At 42.9% G+C, this 21,954-nt stretch overlaps 1 protein-coding gene across 4 annotated transcripts in view; it reads right to left on the bottom strand.

Annotated features, from left to right (window-relative positions):
- Window positions 1–19,081, bottom strand: part of Ncoa7 (nuclear receptor coactivator 7) — a 149,448-nt gene extending 130,367 nt beyond the window's left edge. Inside the window, exon 1 of one of the 4 annotated variants that reach the window (XM_052751286.1) lies at window positions 18,882–19,081. The gene's annotated coding sequence lies outside the window, so the exon portion shown is untranslated. Of the gene's footprint in view, window positions 1–18,086; window positions 18,106–18,211; window positions 18,338–18,881 lie in introns of those variants that run through there. The other 3 variants (XM_052751285.1, XM_052751288.1, XM_052751287.1) reach the window with 3 other exon arrangements.
- Window positions 19,082–21,954: the final 2,873 nt, after the last annotated feature.

The following is a 21,954-nucleotide window of genomic DNA, read 5'->3' on the forward strand; positions in this document are numbered from 1 at the left end:
TAGAAGGATAATGGACCTCTTTGGTTGCAATATTAGAAGTAAGGATAGCCTCAGCTGTATGTAAAAGGGGGTCAATTATTATAAAGTGGAGTTTACCCCCAATGCTGGCGAGCCACCAAGGGAACAGAGGGGTGAACTTACTGTTAGCACACATGAGCATGATTCAAAGTTTGGAACAACATAAGATCCATATACTCAGTGTCATGACTCAATTGCGCGTCCTACCCCCACAAAACACTCATACTACCTGCCCAGAAAATTGATAGTCTGTGACTATCTTTTTAGGAGAATATATCATGATTAGCATTTATTTCCAGATCTCACATTACAGTAGAAATGTAGAGTGATTACAGCAAATAGGATGTTTGAGTGCCATAAAACTAAAATTTAAGCCAGTCAGTGCTGGCGCACGCCTTTAATGCCAACACTCGGGAGGCAGAGGCAGGTGGATCTCTGTGAGTTCGAGGCCAGCCTGGGCTACAGAGTGAGTTCCAGGACAGGCTCCAAAGCTACACAGAGAAACTCTGTCTCGAAAAACCAAAGAAAACAACAACAACAACAAAATCCTAAAATTTAAGAATATTAGTCAAACGAGCTGGCCAGCTTCAGCCTGAGACAACACTTGGAATTAAATACTTTGAGAACTCTATCTGAAAGCTCTTTCTCCAGTAGAGGATTTAGACTCCAAGGGTATTCAAAGCAAGGACGGGGGAGGAGAGAGATTATGGCTCAATTTGGGAACAATGGTTTACCAATAGATGTCCACAGAGAAAGTAGATTCCTAATCTCTTTTTTTTTTTTTTTTTTTTTTGGTTTTTCGAGACAGGGTTTCTCTGTGTAGCTTTGCGCCTTTTCCTGGAACTCACTTGGTAGCCCAGGCTGGCCTCGAACTCACAGAGATCCGCCTGGCTCTGCCTCCGAGTGCTGGGATTAAAGGGGTGTGCCACCACCGCCCGGCTTAGATTCCTAATCTCTTAACCGTGATCTAGCAATATGGGCAGTGCCTGCATGTGACTGCTGGAGGGGCAGATTTTTTCAACCTTATCAAAACCAACACCACCATCTAAAGCGACACCTCATATGCCCTGTATCAGATCAAAGCAAAACCCGTAGATAATACAACCAACTCATACAATTTTATAGTCCACACAATATTGAAAAGGAAAGCTATCAACAACAGATGTTTCAATAGTAAGATCTCAAGTACAAGTTCATTTGGAAACACAATGCTTATACTTCTACAGGGCTGGTTTAGCTGTAAGAGGAAGGAGACAAGAAACCATTTCACTACTTTGAAAAGAAGGGATCAAAAGGGACACATATCAATAGACACTGAGGAGATACAGAAAACCATAAGGACATACATTAAAAACCTGTACGCCACCATATTGGAAACTCTAAAAGAAATAAATAGTTGATTCTCAATATATATACCACCTACCAAAGTTAAAGCAAGATGAGATAAGTAATTTAAACAGACCTATAGCCCCTAGTGAAGTAGAAGCAGTAATTAAAAGTCTACCATCCCCCAAAATCCCAGGGCCAGATGGTTTTCATGCAGAAGTCTACCAGACTCCTCAAATTAATTCCTCAAGTTAATGTCAATACTCCTCAAATTATTCCATAAAATAGAAACAGAAGGAACATTGCCTAATTCTTTGTATAAGGCCACAGTTACTCTGATAACTAAACCACATAAAGACTCAACAAAGGAGAATTATAGACCAATTTCCCAAATGAACATAGATACAAAAATTCTCAATAAATACTTGCAAAATGAGTCCAAGAACACACCAAAAAAAGATCATTCACCACTACCCAGAGATCCAGAGATCATAAATCAATAAATGTTATCCACAATATAAATAGACTGAAAGACAAAACCACATGATCATCTCATTAGATGCAGAAAAGGCCTTTTGGCAAAATTCAACACCCCTCCATGATAAAAGCTCTAGAGAGATAAGAGATACAGGGCTATATCTCAACATACTAAAGGCAGTTTTCAGCAAGCCCATAGCCAACAGCAAGTTAAACATAGAGAAACTAAAAGTAATTCTAATAAAATCAGGAATTGACAAAGTTGTCCCCTCTCTCCATATCCATTCAATCCAGTACTTGATGTCTTAGCTAGAACAGTAAGACAACTATAAGAGATCAAGGGGATAGAAATGGGAAGTGGAGAAGTAAAGGTATATTTATTTGTAGATGATATGATAGTATACATAAGTGACCCTAAAGATTCCACCAGGAAACTCCTATAGCTTATAACACTTACAGAAAAGTAGCAAGATACAAGATTAACTCCCAAAATTCAGTACACTTTCCACATAGAAAAGACAAGTTGACTGAGAAAGAAATCAGGGAAGCAATTCCCATCAAAATTCCAACACAATTCTTCACAGAACTTGAAAGGACAATTTTCAGTTTCATATGGAAACACACACACACACACACACACACACACACACACACACACACAAAGACCCCTCAGGATAACTAAAACACTCCCGAATGACCAAAGAACTGCTGGAGGAATGACCATCCCTGACCTCAAACTGTACTACACAGTTATAGTAATAGCATGATATTGTCACAAAACAGACACATAGATCGACAGAGTTGCATTGAATACCCAGACAGAAGTCCACACACCTATGGATAACTGATTTTTTTTTTTTTTATAAAGAAGCCAGAAATTCACACTGGAAAAGAAGACATCTTCAACAAATGATGCTGGTCAAACTGGATGGTTACACATAGAAGAATGCAAATCATTACATACTTCCTACCCTGCACAAAACTCACCTGCAGATGGACCAAAGACCCTAACATTAGGCCAGATACACTGAATCTGATTGAAGAGAAAGTGGGGGATAGTCTTGAGGCAGTTGGCACGGGAAAAGACATATTGAACAGAACACGGATGGTATACACACTAAGAAAGACAATAAATAAGATGTCATGAAACTGAAAAACTTCTGTAAGGCGAAGAATACCATCATTTGGACAAAGGAGCAACGCACAGAATAGAAAAAGATTTTTACCAATGCACATCTGATAGAGGGCTAATATCTAAAATATATAAAGAACTCAGAAAGCTGGACATCAAGAAAAAATAACCCAATTAAAATTGGGGGGTACCTACATAAACAGAGAATTCTCAAAAGAGGAAACTAAAATAGTTGAGAAGCACTTAAAGAAATGTTCAAAATCCTTAGTCATTAGGGAAATGCAAATCAAAACTATTTTGAGATTTCATATTACGCAAACCAGAATGGCCAATATCAATAGAACAAATGATCGCTCATGCCGGCAAGGGTGTGGAGTAAGAGGAACACTCACCCGTAGCTGACAGGAATGCAAAATTGTACAGCCATTATGGAAATCAGTATGGCAGTTCCTCAAAAAGATAAGAATCAATCCTCAAGACTCATTACACGACTCTTGAGCCTACACCCAAAAGACACTTCACCGTACGACAGGGACACCTGCTCTACCCGGTTCATTTTTGCTCTATTCACTATAGCCAGAAATTGTAATCAATCTAGATATCAATCAACAAATGAAGGGATAAAGAAAATGTGGTACATTTATACAATGGAGTGTTACTCAGCCATTTAAAAAAAATAATGAAATTTGCAGATAAATGGAACTAGAAAAAAAAAATCATCCTGAGCGAGATAACTCAGAAAGACAAATATGGCAGGTATCCTCTTATATGTGGGTGTTAGCTGTTAAGTCATTGGTAAGCAGGCGCCAATCCATATAACCACAGAGGTCAGGTAGAGAGTAAGGGACCAGGAGGGAGGGAGGGATCTTTCTAGGAAGAGGAAATAGAATAGATAGTTATGGATGGGGGTGTGTGTGTGTGTGTGTGTGTGTGTGTGTGTGTGTGTGTGTGTGTATGGCGGGGGGTGGGGGGTGGGGGGAGGGGTAAGCATATTGGAATACGAAATCAAACAGAGAGGGAAGTGGGGGGAAGGGAGGGAATACAGGGAGGCACAGCTCAAACTAAGGGTCATCTGAGGGGTCATATGGAAACCTAATACAGTAGAAGCTTCATATATATATGAGGGGGTTCTAAATGAAATTGCCAAATAATGGGGTAGAGAGAGCCTGAACTGGACATATCTCACCATCTAACGAAGCTTCAGAACTGGGAATAGGTTACATCTAATCAAGTCCTTATCCCAAGAGGGTCCCAGGAGAACCTCCCACCCTTACCCCAAACAACCCAAGTGGCTGCTCTCCACAAACTGACAGCAAGGCTCTATTGCTGAAGTCAACCACTACACAACTCACTGAACGAGGAGAAGGCAAGCTGGTGCCAATCTACCAAAGGAGAAAAGTAAACACCAGCCCAGCAACAAACCATTCCACCTAAAAGAGGGACCCGACGACGACGATGATGAAGATGAGACAGGCTAGTGCAATGGTGGCACACAGCTTGTGGGAGCAACCAACCAATATCTGATTGGAGTTAAGGCCCTCTCCACCAGATGGAACCCATACCCAGCACTTCTTGGGTAGCCAAGAACCTGAGACCATAGAGACCATGGTCCTAGAGGAAGACCAAATACTACTGTTCTGGAGGAAAGAGGAAAACCAAATACTACTGTTCTGCTAAAGGAAAGCAGCAATACAATGATTCCTAAAGACATTATGCTATACTCGAAGATCAGTGTCTCGATCAATCATCATCAAAGAAGCTTCCTCCTGTAGCAGATGGGAATACAGAGACCCACAGCCAGACAACGTGCAGAGTGAAGGACCTTGGAACACTCAGCCCGAAAGGGGATGTCTCTATAAAATCCTCTCAAGACTCAGGGAACCCTGTGCAAGAGGAGGCAGAAGGAGTACCGGAGCCAGAGGGAATGGAGGACGGCAAAAGGAATCAAGGTCTTCTAGACACCACGGGGCTAGACTGCATTTGAACTCACGGCAGCTGTGGCAGCATGCACAGGGCCTGCATGGGTCTGTGCCAGATCAAGTCCTAGACCTGAAAGGAAACTTGACATATGTCCATCCTTAACCCAGAAGCTATTTCCAATTGATAACTACTTGAAAATGAAAAAGTATTTCTCTCCAAGGGAATCTTATTGGAGAAATGCAGTACCCTTAAGGGTAAGGCCCCCTGTCCAGCAGTAGACGGCCAATGAATAAAATGAACTCAAAGGTGTTTTTGGAGGATCTTTGTCTCATAATGTTAAACCAGGGTGGGCTTTGTTGTTTGTTTGCTTTTTGCGTTTTTTTTTCCTACCTTACGGGACCTTTGCATATATAATATGGCTACAAGTTTTGGGGTTTTATTGGATTCCTGAGTATGTGAATGTATGTGTCTCTGCATCTTGTAGGCATTTCGGGTACATTTTTCTTTGCTTCTTTTTCTTGCTCAATTGTTTTGTCATATTTACAATTTGCTTGGTTTTGAGTTATCTTTTATTTTAATAATCCTTAGAGGCCTGCTTGTTTTCTAAAGACAGATAGAAAGGGTGTCGATTAGGCTAAGAGGGAAGGTGAGAAAAATTGGGGGAGAAGAGGAAGGGGAAAGTATAATCAAGATGTTATATGAAAAAAAATCTACTTTCAATAAAAGAAAAAGGTTGTACATAGACAGTATAAAAACAGAAGAGGAAGAGGAGGAGAAGCCGGGGGAGGGTCAGGCCACATGGGTCTCCACAGTTTCAGAAGAGGTGGGATGCTTTCTTAAACAACCATTCGTGTGAGCTTGTCTGGAGTGTGACCCGCACTGCAGACAGCTTCTGCCTGTATGGATATATTGCATTGTTAGTGCACTCTCCAGGGAAGCGCAGAGCTCATCCAGCCTGCTTCGCCTACCTAATGAGGAGATGTGCGCTTTGCTCTGGGTGGCAAGCGTGGGCTGGGGCGAGCTCAGCATAAAAAAAAAAGACATCTACAGCGCTCATGCCTGGAATCACAGCACTCTGGAAGCTGAGGCAGGAGGATGGCCTCTTATTGAAGCCCAGTGTCCGAAACAGAGTATGTTGTACGTAGGCCTAGGCTAAAATAAGCACAATCCTGTCTGTCACAAGCAAGTGAGCACAGGCTAGCTCAACAAGCAATTATCCATAGGAGGAGAAATGAGTATGGTTTGAAATGGAACCAGCATTGTGAAGTGATCTGACCTTTTGCGGGGGGGGGGGGGGGGGGGGGGGGGGGGGGGGGGGGGGGGGGGGACGACACATGGGACGGGACTTTTTTTTTTTAGCTATAATTTTCCAAGAATCTGGGTTAAGAAAGAAGCCTTTGGGGAATACCTTTTCTTTTAAAAAGTCTACTAAGTGGCTCCATACAAAAGGTCTGTGTAAAATCCTCTGTGGTAGACTGGATTGTTGTGTTGCGCACTCTTCCAGCCCCACCCCACCCCACCCCACCCCCCCGCCCCCGTCCCCCATTTGCCAATGCAGTGACTGCTGTTTACACTAGTATGGCTTGTTTTTTGTTTTTTTTTTTTTTTTTTTTCTGTTCCTGTGATAAAATATTCTGACACAAAACTTAAGGGAGAAGAAGTTTGCTTTGGCTCACAGCTCTAGGTGACAGTCCATTTCCAGGAAGTCACAGTGGCTGGAGGCATCGGGCCATATTGCATCCATGGTTCAGGAGCACAGGATGGATGTGTTCCTCCTTTTCATTCAGTCCCGGGCCCAACCCTTAAAAGGGTGCTGCCCACATTCAGGGTGTGTCTTCCCAATTCAATTAAACGAACCCCAGGACAACCTAACCCCCCACTGAGACTTCCTTCCCAGACAACAGCAGATTTTGCTGAATTGACAACCAACATTAACCAGCACACAAGGGGGTACTTCCCCATCTCCACCCGCTCTGTCACGTGATGTCTGACCTGCAGACCGGACTGTGAGCACTAATACCGTCACTGGTTCTGACACAAAGCACTACCACCTCTGTCAAGTCGCCGTTCTCTACCTGATGAACCAGCTTGGGGTGGCTGCTGTTCCTTCTTCAGCTTGAGGACAAAGTTATAAAGGACATATGGAACAGACCTGGATGGACCTCAGCCCTGCCGAACTCAGTGGAGAACAGCCAGACCGCAGTCAACCTGCAGGCTGGTCAGCGTGACATAAATACCTGTGAGTCTAAAGCCACCGAGGTTTGGAAGCTGTTAACAGTGAAGCTTTTTAGAGCCCAAAGCCCGATATGGCTTCAGGAACGTCCTGACCCACATATGGAGTTTCATCAGAAAGACCAAAACACAAACTGTAACTGTGTTTATATGGATTTCTAGCCGGCCCTGGCATATCGGAACCCACAAAGTAGCCAGAGGACACAAGCAGCCAAGGTCTACTCTTTTCTCCCAGTTGTCTTTTATTTCATATCCAACTGGCTTGGATGTAGAATATTCACTAAGAAGACATCTGTTGACACCTTGTACAGTCTTGGGATATTCATCCAAAGACTTTTGTATTCCTTGATATTACGGGTTGAATAGAATCACCCCCAAAACCACATATTGAACTCACAATCTCCAGGCCCTGAGATTCCAGACCCTGGAAAGTGGGTCACTGAAGATGCAATTTGATAAGATTAGGTCATACTTCAGTGTGGAGCGCCCTAGTCAATGCAATGGCTTCCTTATAAATGGCCACGCTAGGTAAGAGTGATGTGGCTACAAGCCAAGGAATGGTGAGGGCCACCAGCAAGTGACCAGAAGTAGAAGATATGCTCCCTACAGAGGAAATGTATCTTTGCTGATAAGCAGACTGGGGAACGTCTGCCTTCAGAACTGTGAGAAAATACATTTGGATGTTTTTTTCAGATATTTTACTTTATGTGTACTGAGTGTTTTACCTGCATGTATGCATGTGTATCACATGGATGCCTGGCATCCTCAGAGGCCAGAAGAGGGTGTCAGATCTCTTACACTTGAAATTACAGTTTTGAGCCTTCATATGGGTGCTTGGACTTGAACCTGGGTTCTCTGCAAGAGCAGTAAGTGCTCTTAACCACTGAGCCATCTCTCCAGCCCCCATTTCTGTTGTTTTAAGCCACTCTATTTATGATACATCGTCATAACAATCCTAACATGAAACTATACTGATCTTGGATTACTTCTCTATATTACCACTGTTCCCCAAAGCATGCTGTTGGAAAAACTTGACTTTCACATCAGGACTATAGTGCTGCTGTCTCTCATCACTTCAAGGAAAGATGAGAGTGCCATTCAGGGAACTGGCAAGTATACTATGTTGAATAACAGTAGACATGCATCCAGTCAATGCCAGTAACCAGGAGATAACTGCATAGGAACTAACCTGATAATCAAGAAAATATTTCATCATAAAAGAGAGTTGAAGGTATTCTTACAATATGTGACTGTGTATTATGCCACACACACCGTACTTCAGCGATTTTCAACAAACAAAATCCCACAGCTAGATTTCTCAGTGCACTCTGGCATGACCTGTGTCATTTTCTACTTCATTCTTCAATATTCTTTCCAGACAGATTTTGAATCCCGAAAAGGCATGGGCTGTGTCCAGGCTATGCAGAATAAGCCAGGTTTACACAGTGGAGTGGTTTGAATGACAACAGTCCCCATAGGTTCAAATATTTGAATGCTTGGTCCCACATGGTGGAACTGTTTGGGAAGGATTAGGGGGGTGGGGCCTCACTGGAGGAGGTGCATCCCTGGAGGTCACTGGAGGAGCAAATGCAGTTAGCTCTTTTTGCCTCTTGCCTGTGGATCGGGTTGTAAGCTCTCAGCTACTGCCACCATACCTGCTGCCTTACCCCCCACCACCATGATAATGAACTCTAACCCTCTGGAACAAGAAACCTCAATAAACTCTTTTATAAGTTGCCTTGGTCATGGTGTCTCTTCAAAACAATAGGAAAGGGAGACACACGGGAACATGCATCACAATTCCTAGCTGAGGCTAAACACAGGATTAAAAAAATTATTTTTAATTACCCAAATGTGAGTGGGGTGGGTATGTACATGTGAGGCAGGTACCTGAGGAGGCCATAAGAGGCTGTTGGGTCACTTGGAACTGGAGTTACAGGTGGTGGTGAGCAGCCTGACATGGCTGCTGGGAACCCAATGTAGGTCCCTGAACCATCTCTTCAGGCCCAAACTAATTCTGACTTATTGTTAAATAACAGAAACTAACCTTAGGCAATAGAACAATAGTTCCTGTCATTATTTACATCTCTACTTAAAAATCATATGCCACATCAATCCAAGTATCTGAGCTTAAAATCCTATTTTTCAACAACAACAAAACCCATGTCTTATACACTAAGATATATCTTATATGATATATGAAATAGAAATCATAAAGATATAGACATTCTAAATTTTTCTTCTCATAGCTGATGGGGTATATGAGTCCCATTTTAGAACCACTGGTCTAGACTTTAAGAGCAGTTATATAAAACATCTCCTGGGATTTTTGTCCTTTCCAGAAAATATAAGATCTATAAACTAATAAATTCACAAACCTTAAATACATTCTGACAGGTTCGTAGAATTATCTACACCAAACAAGCAGTATTTTATCGATGATAACAACCAGGATTAATTAGCACATTACTGGACTCCCGCTGGTAAATGCACTGCCAACTGTGGCATCCTCTGACACTGAACACTTAAGGTTTTACATTGTTTGGGAAGGAAAATCTAGAATTAGATTATTCCTCTAATAACCTATGACTAAGAGAATCAAAAGATGTAATATCCTAATCTTAAAAATAGGAATATGAGAAGCATATCCAGAGGGGATAAATGAACCCAAAACCTATCAATCATTCCTAAGGACGCGAGCCACACAGGAACATCCTATGTTCTTGTGTGCCATATGCACATGGGTAATGCTGTGCTGCAAACTGAAGACCACAGAGCAATAAAAGATGCAGTTCCTGTAAGTTTACTGTAAGGACAACTAGGCAATAAAGCATGCCAGCATTTAGTTCCCTTAGACGGTGTTTGTCAGATACTAGCCAGATGTACATGATTGAAAAAGTGTGGAAGAAAGTTCCAGCTAGGGAAGGGAACAGAAAGCTTGCAGGCAGGAATTCCTCTCCTGTATGAGTGCTGATAAATGTGGGTGGGAATGGGTAACAACCCCGAGGCTGTGAAACCTGGGGCAAGTGCGGTGCCCTTATCATCCACTCGGTATTCTCTGAGCTAAGTTCTGAAGAAGTCACCCCTTCTAAAAATCACATACATCTTTTCACTTGTTCAATTTTTCCAGAGAGGTCAAGGACTGACCTCACCGGTAGAATACTTGAGGCTTGGGTTCCATCTCCAGAACAGCGACACACACACATACACAAACACACATACTCACCACAAACTTGAGACAGATCTATGCACCCACCAAGAAAGTTACATGCAAGAAAATACCAGCAGATGATGAGTGGGTGGAGATACTGAAGAAGTGAAATTACAGTATCTCAGAAAGGAAGGGACAGTAAAATATGTCAAACTGAATACATGATCTGTAAAGACAAGGCAAGAATACAGAAATTCTATGGTATACAGCTTGTAATAAATATTTGATAATCATTGTAAAACATGAACCGGTAAAATGTGGGGAAAAGAAAATAGAAATCACCCATGCTCTCATCAAATGGAGAAAAGCTTTAATATTTTATCATGTTTTTGGCCTTTCTTCTATGTAAACATACCTTCAAATCAAATTAGGATCCCTGCTCTTGACAACTCCACCATCCCTAAGCATGCCTCCCAGAGAAACTGGATTCACCACTGAACACACAATCTGATATTTAGTGCAATTATTATGAATGTCTCCCAAGTGGTTAGATATTCTTTAAACCCATTATTTTAATGACTAAGTATACACGCATTGTCATTTTTTAAATGGTTTCACTGTTGAAATTTACTCAGATTTTCATAATACTCGCAAAGACAGCTAACAGAATTGCTTACTTTGCACCAGGCAAGTTTCCAAGTACTTTATATAAATTATCTAATGTTCGGAGTGATGTAGGAGGTTAGGTGCTATTATTATCCTCATCTGACAGATGAGAGTTGAGAAATTAACTGCCTAAGTTCACATGGGCGGTGGCAACAGGATGACCCTGTAAGTCACCTGCTCTAGCATCCTTTTCTTAGCCCATCTACCATGCCACTCACCTCCTAATTACCTTAGTGAATACTCAGAATCACTGGGTCTGAGGAATTCTAGGACTAGACCATCTTCCACCTAATGGGTACCAACATGCCTTCTTGTCTTCCACCTAATGGACAGCAACATGCCCTCTAACCTTGATATGAAACAATTCCTTCTTCGTCAGCCTTGTTCGTGACTTTTATAATCTGCTACAATAAACTCCATCTCTTTGATGCCATCAAGCCAATGCTTGTTCACATCTCAGCTATTTTAAGTTCCTATTTTGTGAATTTTCCATTTCTCTTCCTAACTAGAATTTTTTTTTAAGTTAAGGAATATTAAATTGAAAACATTTTGGAATATGACTCAAAACATCAAAGCCTATTGCTAGCTAGCTATTTCAGTGGGACTTAATAGATGGGCAGTCCTTAGGGAAATCATCACAGCTCAGTTGTAAATATTTAAAAACATAGAACTAAGCAGGCCCTCCCAATAGATAGAGGAATACTCTGAATTGTGATTTCCACCACCCAGTAGAAGTTACATAATACTCTAGAATAGTTGTCTCTGGTGCTTGGAACCTTCTCCTCTCAGTTCCTTCTATCAACACGTTTGGGAAAGCAAATCTATAATTCTGATGTTTGCAAGGTGAGGTCAGAATTAGAGAAGGAAACAAAGATCTAGAGAGAGCACCACCTGCAGAACTCTCCTGCATTCTTCCTGAGCTACAAGGCAAGGGAATTTGTTTGCGATAATAATCTACCGGCCAGAAATTTCACACAAACAGGGCGAAACTCTGTTAAAGACTGTTGTTAATAGGTCATGAAAGTCACTGCTCCACATAAGGCAGTTTGTCATAAATCGAGTGCCTGGCATACCCTCTGGGTTGAAGTTTAACATGTCTCACTCACATAATAAGTAATTTTTCAGGATGGGCTTTTTCTGGATAGCTCATGTCATCTTTTGATGGCAATGTTGAATGTTTTCAACTTTTAAGGGGTGCCTCTTTTCTTGTGAGAGCCCCAAATTTCATGACACCCTTTGGAACCTCCTTAAGTACCAATCATAGAGAAAAGCCTAGCATTGAAGGGACGCAAGAGACTCTCCCAAACAAGGATCATAGTGAATACAAAAGTTATTTTGAAAGGGCATGGACACAATATTTGGTGAAGAGTTATTAAATTAATCCAGGATTACTAGAAATGATAAGGGCATGTATTAGATGGAGTTGGGGTGGGATGGGAAGACAAAGGGATGGATAGTTAATAATTCAATTTTGTTTTGTGTAGCTGATCAGTCCCACTTGTTAATCAAAACCAGCTCACTTTGAAAAGAAGGGCAGTTTTACGACTTATGAGAAATAACTAGTCTGCTCATTCCCAGGACAGAAGCCCTGTGTGGGCCATCACAGCTCCATGTGCTTACAGAATCTCAACTAAGAAAGGCCTCTGGAGGCGACATCTCAACTGTGTGGCTTGCTAACACACATGGAGACTGGTGGGGCTTTGTGGCTGGTAGTCATTTTTGTTTTGTCATGATCTCACTAGGTAGTTCTGGTTGTTCTGGAACTCACTACACAGGCCAGGCTGGCCTCTAACTCACAGAGATCCACCTACCTGCCTCTGCCTCCTGAGTGCTGGGGTTAGAGACGTGCACCACCAGAAGCAGCTAAGAGACCAGTGTATTCTAAGGAGAGGGGGCAGCAAGGAGAAGTGTGCATGTACATGAAGTGACCACCAGTTTTACTTCACTGAAATAACATTCCTAACTTGGGGCCAATAAACAAATCAAATAGGGTTTGTGGTACACGATGACACACTGAATTTTAGTCCGGAAGGGGGCTTGTCTAAGAACGGCTGTGGGTCCAATGGCATCAAGGGGCAAGGGACCGGAGATGAAGTCCTCAGAACCCAAGAGAACAAGTTAAGATGTATGCATTGTAGGGACCGTGTATCAAGTCTGAGGAGGGAACTTGGGCAATAAGGCTAGTTAGTGGAGCGACAGAGTGTAGACTCTAGGTCCTAAGCACCTGAGGTGCCAGGCCAGGTGGTGGGACAGGATACGTTAGAAAACAGTACAGACAAAATGAGTAGGCTTCCTGTTCACACTTTCATATAAAAAAAAAAAAAATCTCCCTGCAGGGTTTTCAACTACAATCTGGCTACCCATGGATAGGAAAGAAGAGTCTGGGATGAGGGGGAACTTTCAGTGTACACGTTGCAAGCCATATGAAGCTATTATTTAGTCCAAAACTACTTCTAAAAAGAATTGGAGGTAATTAAATGAGATGCCTCGATTTGAACACCTTCCTCTAACTTCCGGCTACGTGTCAAGTTGCACTTGAACTAAGATTGTTGTTCAGCCAGAATCCAGATTTCCAGTGATGACTACTCACAGAGGAGGGGTAATTCCTATGTGAGCCTGAGAGGCCAACATATCAAACACAGTATCACACAGTGGCAAATAACTACTTACCTGGCAAAATTCAACCCATGTAAGTTACCTGTCATAGCTATACAATGGACAGAGTCTGGCCACTTAACTTGGGAAAATCATTGAAATATCATGGCAAATGAAAGAGACTCTCAGAAGAATGAGTATTGTGATTTATTAGAACAAGGCTAAGTCACACGGTCTGCAGACACAGAGGTGAGATTGGCCAGCACGGTGATTGCTGGGATAGCTTGGATTCACCCTTTGGCTAAAAATGACTTTTGAAAAACAACATACAACCTTTTCTCTGACGTAATGCATGCTAGGAGGCAGATAGTCCAGATATAAGTGAACTAAGTCAAAAGGTTTCACCAACTCCAAATAGCCAAGGATGTGCATTCATTCAACAGTTCAAAGGTAAGCAGAATTTAACTTTACAAATTAGTTTTATAAAACCGCACGACACTGTTTCCCATTTGGCTGTATACACAAACACCAATGTATCAAAATTTGAATACTTGCTCAAAACTCATTCAATGTAACCAATTTGCAATGTGTTCATCAGAAACACTGTGTGTCCAGAGGTCAACTACGCAATTCCTTCATTTTTTGTATTTGTTTCATGTTTTGTATTTTTTTTCTTGTTCCATTAAGGATGAATCATCTAAAATAATGTAATTCAATAAAATATGAGAATTAAAAATAATCAGAATCAAGAGAAACAGGGTAGAACAGCCAAAAGACATGAGGAGGAATTAGAACAATAATACTAATAATACATTTTTTCACATGGTTATTAGATTTGATCTGCAAATCTCACTCTTGAATTCCTAGTCACCAAGACAGAAAGGGAAACATCTATCTAGCATAATGGAAATAAAGTCACACATAGTAATTGTTCAGGGGAGGAGGCATAGCTTGGCTTTGGCACCTAGGGCTCAATGGAATTTTCCCCTAATCGAATCTATGAAGTGATCTAACAGTAGTTTCTTCTCCACGGTCTGCTCCATGAATCCTTCACAGTGCACACAATGGGGTTGGGGGAGGTGTCAAGCATGCTGAAGAGGGAAACCAAGTCACGCAGTTTGGAAAGCTCCCCTTAGATTCCTGGTCTAGACGAGATTAAGGTGGTAGATGGCAAGGCCTTTGTTCAATTGAACATCTAGAAACAGTTTTTATCAATTAATCTTATAAAAAAAATTTGGGGGGGGGGGGGGATTCACGACAGGGTTTCTCTGTGTAGCCCTGGCTGTTCTAGAATTAGCTCTGTAGACTAAGCTGACCTTGAACCTCTGCCTCCCGAAAGCTGGGATTAAAGGCGTGTGCCATCATTGCCACCTGGCCAATCTTATCAAATTTAAAGACAATCCTTATTCTCTTGTGAGTGTAGGAACAAATTCATTTCATGCACCTAGTGAAAGAGACAAGTACAATTATTTTTCTTCAGCCATACATCTCCTGTATTTGACACTGTCGATTACAAAATTTACTTGTGTGTATTTTTCCCATAATGCTAACAATTTTGATTGTAGTGTATGTGAACTGAGAGAATTCTGCCTAATTTAAAAAGAAAATTAGGAATGAGATTTAAAAAATACACATTTAACAAAGAACAGACAGGTTTCAAAAAGGCCAGCAGGAGCCTGGTGTAGTGACACACACTTTTAATCCCAGCACTTGGGAGGCCGAGGCAGAAGGATCTCAGTGAGTTCGAGGCCAGCCTGGTCTACAAAGAGTGTTCCAGGACAGCTAGGGCTGTTACACAGAGAAACCCTGTCTTGAAAGACAAACATACATAACAAAACAAACATACAGACAAACAAACACATAAAATGACAGCAAGAGAAAGATACAGAAAGAAAAAAATGCAGACATCTGGGCTTAGAATTTCATGGCTATAGTGCACGGGACGCAGGGTTGCAGCTGACTCTTGAGGCAAGACCCAAGACGTGAGTCATCACATCTTAGAGGTACTACATTTGGATATAGAACACAAGAGAAACGAAGATTCCTTCTACAGTGAGGAAAAGGCTCTTATACTTCAGAGCATAAAGTTATACCACATTGTGAAAATGTTCAAGTTCTACTTGCTAAATGAACAAAATAGCTGTCCAGAAGTTAAAAAGGAAGATGTATGTGTGGGGGTGGGGTGGGGTGGGGAGCTGCGGGGCACTCAGTGGTTAAGAGCACTGGCAGAGGATCTGAGTTTGATTCCAAACACCTACGTGGCCACGCTAACTCCAGTCTTGGGAGATCTGATGCCCTCTTCTGCCCTCTACAGGTACTGCACGCACAAGGTGCACAAACATCTTCAAGGCAAGACACACCCCATGCACATATAAAAAAAAAATTTTTAAAGAAGCAAAAAGGTGTACTGTAAACCACAGGCTCTTTTAAAAAGTGGTCAAGGGAGAAAAATGCAAATGATTTGCTCAATACCCTTGATTATAAATAAGACTCTAAAATAGCCATATCTTCATCGGGTATGGGAACCTGCTTTGCCTTCACCAATTCTAACAATTTGGTTTATTCATAAGTTCTTGTCCCACGCTTCCCCCAGTCTTCCTACCTTACATCTAAAAGTTTTCCTTCACCCATTTGAAACAATCCAACTAGGTTAGAGAAGAAACAGTAATAGATTATGCTTTACCATAGTGTGTGAAAATGAGGATTCTGGGTAATTTTCTGGGTAGTGAGGAAGGAGAAGATGCATGAAGATTAGAAGGTATTCCCTGTCAGATAAACGTGCTGAGGAGAGAATGAAAAGACGTTAATAATGACTCACTAGGCTTACGTGACAGGAGAAGAAAGATAAATCAAAACTTTCATAGTGTAAAAGTAAAGTCAACAGAGGGTGATGGCGTGGTCCTTGTGTCTAGCTTGGTCTTTTCTGTTATTTTTTCTCTTTTTCTCCTAAAATAACATTTGGAAGCAGAAAAGCCACTGGACTTTCCAAATATCTCATTTTATAGAGGAAAATAGCTAAAATGTTGTTTCTAGGGCTGAGGATGTAGCTGAAACAAGACCAAGCTAACACTGGAAGCCTTGGGCCTGATCTTGGATCTGGTCCCTAGCACCACAAGAAAAAAAAAAATTGAATCTGTATCTGTTTAATATCTGTGAGGTCACTTTGCAGTTATAGACTCTTAAATGTTTTGTTTTCACTTGCTTTAATAAAAACATATTAAAAATAAACCACAGCCCAACCTTAAAACAAGTTGTTACTTATTAACCAGATCACTGCTCCTTCTGGAATAACTTAAGAATTTTCTTGAAACATGAATTCTGCTTTCTAAATTGTTTTTGAAAGTAGAATTGAAAGGGAATCGATTGCTATAATGCTGGAGAATGGGCACGAAGTGAACCTAAACAGGGAACGACTGCCTTCCTCGCTGCTGGGGCCACAAATGTCAATAAAAAATAACCAAGTCTGCCTGTTTATAGAAAGAAGCGATTTTTAAAAACACAGTTAATTGCACCAGCAACAAAACAAAACATACTATCATTTTAAATGGTTGGGATTATATATATATTGAAATACAATTTCATTCATTCAACAAATAACCAACAAACAGCTATAAGGCATCCGAAGGAGGGTAATTATAGAATGGGGGGGGGCATTCTATCTCCTTGGTATTTATATTCATTCAGTTCACCAAAATCTCTAATCCGAAATCGTGCCTATGAAACTGGAGTTTACAATGATCCATTTTTTTTTCAAAATTCTAAACCTTATTGTTTAGTGTAAAATGAAAAAAAAAAAAACAAACGGCAGCCTGAGAGGAAACAATCTTGCTTAAAAAAATAAAAATAAAAAAATAAAATAAAAGCCCCAATCTATGTATTTTACTTCTAGAACAGAAGGACGAAAAAAAAAAAAAAAGACTCAACCCTCAACCCATTTCTCAAAAAGGCAAAGGTCAGCTCCGAGTTGGAAGTGAGGCTGGAGATACAGAGGCAAGACTGCCTCTACTGGTTGACAAGCGCATCTTTTCGGAGTCTCAACTCCCGACACCTGTATCAAACTTGCAGCTCTCAGATCCATCAGTTCCCGTCCGGTTTATCCTAAGAGAACACGCCGGGCTCATCCATCACCCGAGTAATCTGACTTCTACAAGGACTTGCCTTACACTGGCACCCAAAATAAAGTGTTTGCACCACTGATTTTATATACCACTCGGCCAGCCGTAAAATACACAGATATCCACAACCCCTCCTAAATACCTCTGAAACAACACCGTTGCTCGTCTACATTTTAGCTTAAAGAGACGGGAAGGACGCGTTTGCTGATCCTGCTTTTTTTTGAAAATGCAATGACATCGTCTACTTGAGCTAGTGCAAAAGGCAACGGTCTCCTCCCCGAAGAAGCCCCGCGCCAACCTGTCTTTCCAAGAACCCCCACCCTCCCGAACCCGAGGGTCCCCCCGAGAATGTTGGCGGGAAGGGTCCAGCGCCCCTGCGCCCCAGCTCGGCCTCGAACGTTCCAGCAGAGCGTCTCAGGTCCCCCGGGGGCTGCGCCCAACGCCATTAGCACACCTCGGAGCGCTGGCAGCCCAAGAAGGAGGCAAGTTTGGCCGCTGCCGGCCGCGTCGCCGCTTCTCCCTGGCCGCAGCATCAGCAGCGGGTGGCCTCCAAGGCCGGGCCCCGCCTCGGCCACCTACCTACTGGGCGGGGGCGCGGGCTCCGCGGGTCGGGGCGAAGTGGCTCGGGCGCACGCATTTCTGGGAGCGGTGGCCTCTGCCGCTGGGCGCGCGGGAGCGCATCCTCCGGGGTGGGAGGAGGGAGGGCAGGAGGGTGGGGGTGGGGGGAGCACCGCGCGCCGAGGAGGAGCGTAGGGAAGCGGCGGCAGGAGCCGTGGGAGGGGGGGTGCGCTCCTGCGGGGTCCCCAAGTCCCGATCTGCCCCCGAGCAGCCGCCGCCGGGATGCTCGAGGCCTCGCCCAGGTGCCTGCAGCGGCGCCCACGGTCAGGGCACCCGCCGCGCTCCGGGCGGAAGGCGGGGAGCTGCGGTGGCGCGACTCCCGCCCGGCGCCCGCCTCTAGCTCCGCCCGAGCCAGGGCGCGCGCTGCGCTCGTCCGCTGCGGCGGGGGCCCGGGAGCCCGGCCGCCCGGCTTAGCGGTTCGGGTTGCAGCCGCGGCATCGTGCCTGCCGGGTGCGACCTGAGAGCCGCAGGCTGGACAGCCTGGGGGTGGCACGGGTCCCCCAACACCGGGCCCCAGCGGCTCCGCCCCGGAGAGCTGAGCGCGCGCGCGGCCTTCCCAGGCCTCGGCCCTTTGTGACGCTGCCCCGGGCGACAAGTCAGGCTATCTGTGGACCGGGAACGGTCTGCTTACCTGGCCCCTGTTCGCATCCCCTCTAGCTGGCTACGGTCTGGATCTTGGAGGGAAGTAAAGCTTAGGGGCACAGCTGGAGTTAGAGCGCCTGCTGGAGTCTTAAAGTCCCTTTACTTTTCCTTCCAGCTCTAGGACCACGGGCCACCCTAAATTCATCCTTCTGTCTTTTCCGGGATTGCCTTTGGCAACGGGGCCCACCATCTCCTCCCTCTCCCGTTCCCGGTTCAACATCCTGTAAGCTGCGGAATTGCAATCATTATAGGCTAAGCAATGTAGCAATTGGGCGGTCCCGCGGCTCTTCACCGAGACTGGAGAGAAGCTCGGTAGGAAGGCTTTTGCATCAGCCCCGGGGCCTGTGTTTATGAGCTTCCCCCGGTATTGGCTGCCTCTCCCTTTACGGGCTCGTGACGAGCACTGCAAGATGACTCGGAGGATCTGGCCGTGAAGAATACTCTTAAATACAGGAAAAAGAAAAAGAAAAAAAAAAATCAACAGCCTGCAGCTGGTCTGATAAGATTGGTGTGTCCGGAGCCATCCACACATACAATACATAGCGGCCTCCCCAGGTTGCCGCTGCTCCTTGGTATTACCAGTCTGGAGGGCTAAGGAGAGCACTGAACAGTAGTGACTTAGGGATTTTAGCTGCAGGTGATGTTATATGGTCTCGTAAATATAGAATTGCCTCCTGGTTTGCACTGACCATCAGTAGATTATGAGGTGTGTTTACATCTTTATGGTCTGAGTAGGAGAGACCTCTCCTTTTTCTTTAGACACCTTCTTGGTAAATAACAGCATTTAGCAAAGGAAAAAAATGGGTTCCTAAAATATAAAGAGATAATTCTATTTGGGTCAAAAGAAAAACATGTCTTGAACTCTCCAGAAGTTTGGTGGTGGTCTTAAAATTCTTTGATACGTGCTTTTATGATTTTGAAATCTAAGCTTAATTTAAAAAAAAAAAAAACAAGAAAACACACACACACACACACACACACACACACACACACACACACACACACCGCATAGTGGCATAGTCCTGTAATCCCAGCTCTTGGGGGATTGAGTTAGGAAGATAAAGAATGCAAGGCCAACCTCAACTACTAACCTAAGGTATATTTCTCTTTGAAAAAGTAAAATAAAAGTTTGAAAAGAAAGGAAAAACACCATGTCAAGTCCAAGTTGTGATAAGATAGCTGAGATCTTTGGGAGGGAGAGTTAGCTTCTTGGAGGTCAGGGTGGAACAGTCCAGTGTCTGCACTGTATTGTCCTGGGTAGGAAGGGAGGCACATGACTCAGCCCTGTTCTGAGAAGGGCTGATGATTCTAAAGCCCCATATAAGTGATAGATATAATAGTCCTGCTATTTTGCCCCAATTCAGAATGACCTGATTGCAGGGATACATAGTGATGTTATGAGAAACAATGTGAAATCACTTGGAACAAGTACTTTGCAGTTTGCTTAACAAAGTATCTAAACCTTGAGTGCAATTTCTGCAGAAAATGTTTACTGAGCTGCCCCCACCTCCACCCCAACAGCACCCTTTTGTGTCTATGAACCCTGATTTCCTTTCTCTTAGGCAAAAGTATAACTGGGTGTGTGTGTTTAAAATGGTGACAATTGCCGAAGAAGTGTTCCTCAGCCTTTCAAAAGCACGGCAAATAATGTCACTATCTTCATTAGCTCCCCTGGGACTATATGATGTTATCACATGCTAATTATAGCTTGTCACTACAGTGAACGTCTGAATAGAGTAAGGAGTTGAGCTTTCATGGTTCGGGAGTGCTTCTAATTTAAAGATTGTTCACTCATCCTTTTTCATTACCCAGTATTGACTGATTCATCTGAGTCTTCACAGAGAAACAAAATTGACATCCTCTTCATCCCTGTTATCCACTACAGTACCCAGCAGCCCCATGTGGTCATTTAAATTTAATCAAACACAATTAAGTTATGATTGTTCAGTCTATTAGTCACGCTTCAAGTTCTAAGGAGCCAACTAAAGCTTGTGGTTGCCTTTTGGATAGCACAGGCCATAGCATTTCCTTATTATAGGAAATTCTTCTGGAATTCTTGTCAACTTTCAATGGGTAGAGAAGAGTCACACAAAAGAATTGGGGTAATCTGAGTACACCTCGATCAAATACCATTTGAATATATATATATATATAATATATATATTATATATATATATATATTATATATATATATGAGCATGATAATCCTGAAGAATTCATGGTTTGCCTTTGGACTACAGCTCCAACATGTGCTGGCCTTGGATAAATTGCTACCTTTCTGATGCTTTTATCTTCGAAGGGGGTATGGTCGCAGTACCAACTTCATAGGGTAGATATAGGGAATGAGATAATTCATGGAGGGTATGTGGAGTGTTGAATGTGTAGTCAATAGAAGTCAGCTATTCCTGTAGCAGCATGTGTTAGTGTAATCAAAGTCTTCTTTTCAAAAACAGTATCCCTGAACTGGACACTTGTGGCCCATTTCTATAATCCCAGAATTTAGGGAAGGAGAGACAGGAGGATTGTTAGCTCCAGGCCAGCCTGCCATACATGATAAAAATCCTATCTCTAATTAATAAAATTAATTCATTCATAAATTTTAATTTATGAATGAAAATGAAATGGTCTCCATAGCACCTCTCCTTGTACCTGGTTAGTAGCAAGTGATGGGTAAGTGATGAATGGTTTGGGGCTGAGGGCCTGTGATAAATATGAAGACTGCCTCTTCTTTCTCTAATAAAGGGGAGAAGGACGGTGGGACAGTTTAAGCACACTTGTCATGTCCTTTTTTTGTGACAAATCATCTTTATATATGGAGACTTGTGTAAATTAGAGAGGCAGGGAGGTCTTTGAGGAGAAGCGGAGAGTGAGTCATTTCACTTGCTCTGCCCTACACACACACACACACACACACACACACACACACACACACACGAATAAAGAATGACTTAGGCTCACTGAAATATTGTCACGGATGTATATTTCTGTGCCAAGATGTTTGAGTTGTAACTCGTGCACTGGATGAAAAGTTGAGGCTATGGCCACCAAGAAAGTTCCCTCTT

The sequence above is a fragment of the Peromyscus californicus genome, unplaced genomic scaffold, assembly GCF_007827085.1.
Source record: "Peromyscus californicus insignis strain IS unplaced genomic scaffold, ASM782708v3 Scaffold_22__1_contigs__length_63687245, whole genome shotgun sequence".
Lineage (NCBI taxonomy): Eukaryota > Metazoa > Chordata > Mammalia > Rodentia > Cricetidae > Peromyscus > Peromyscus californicus.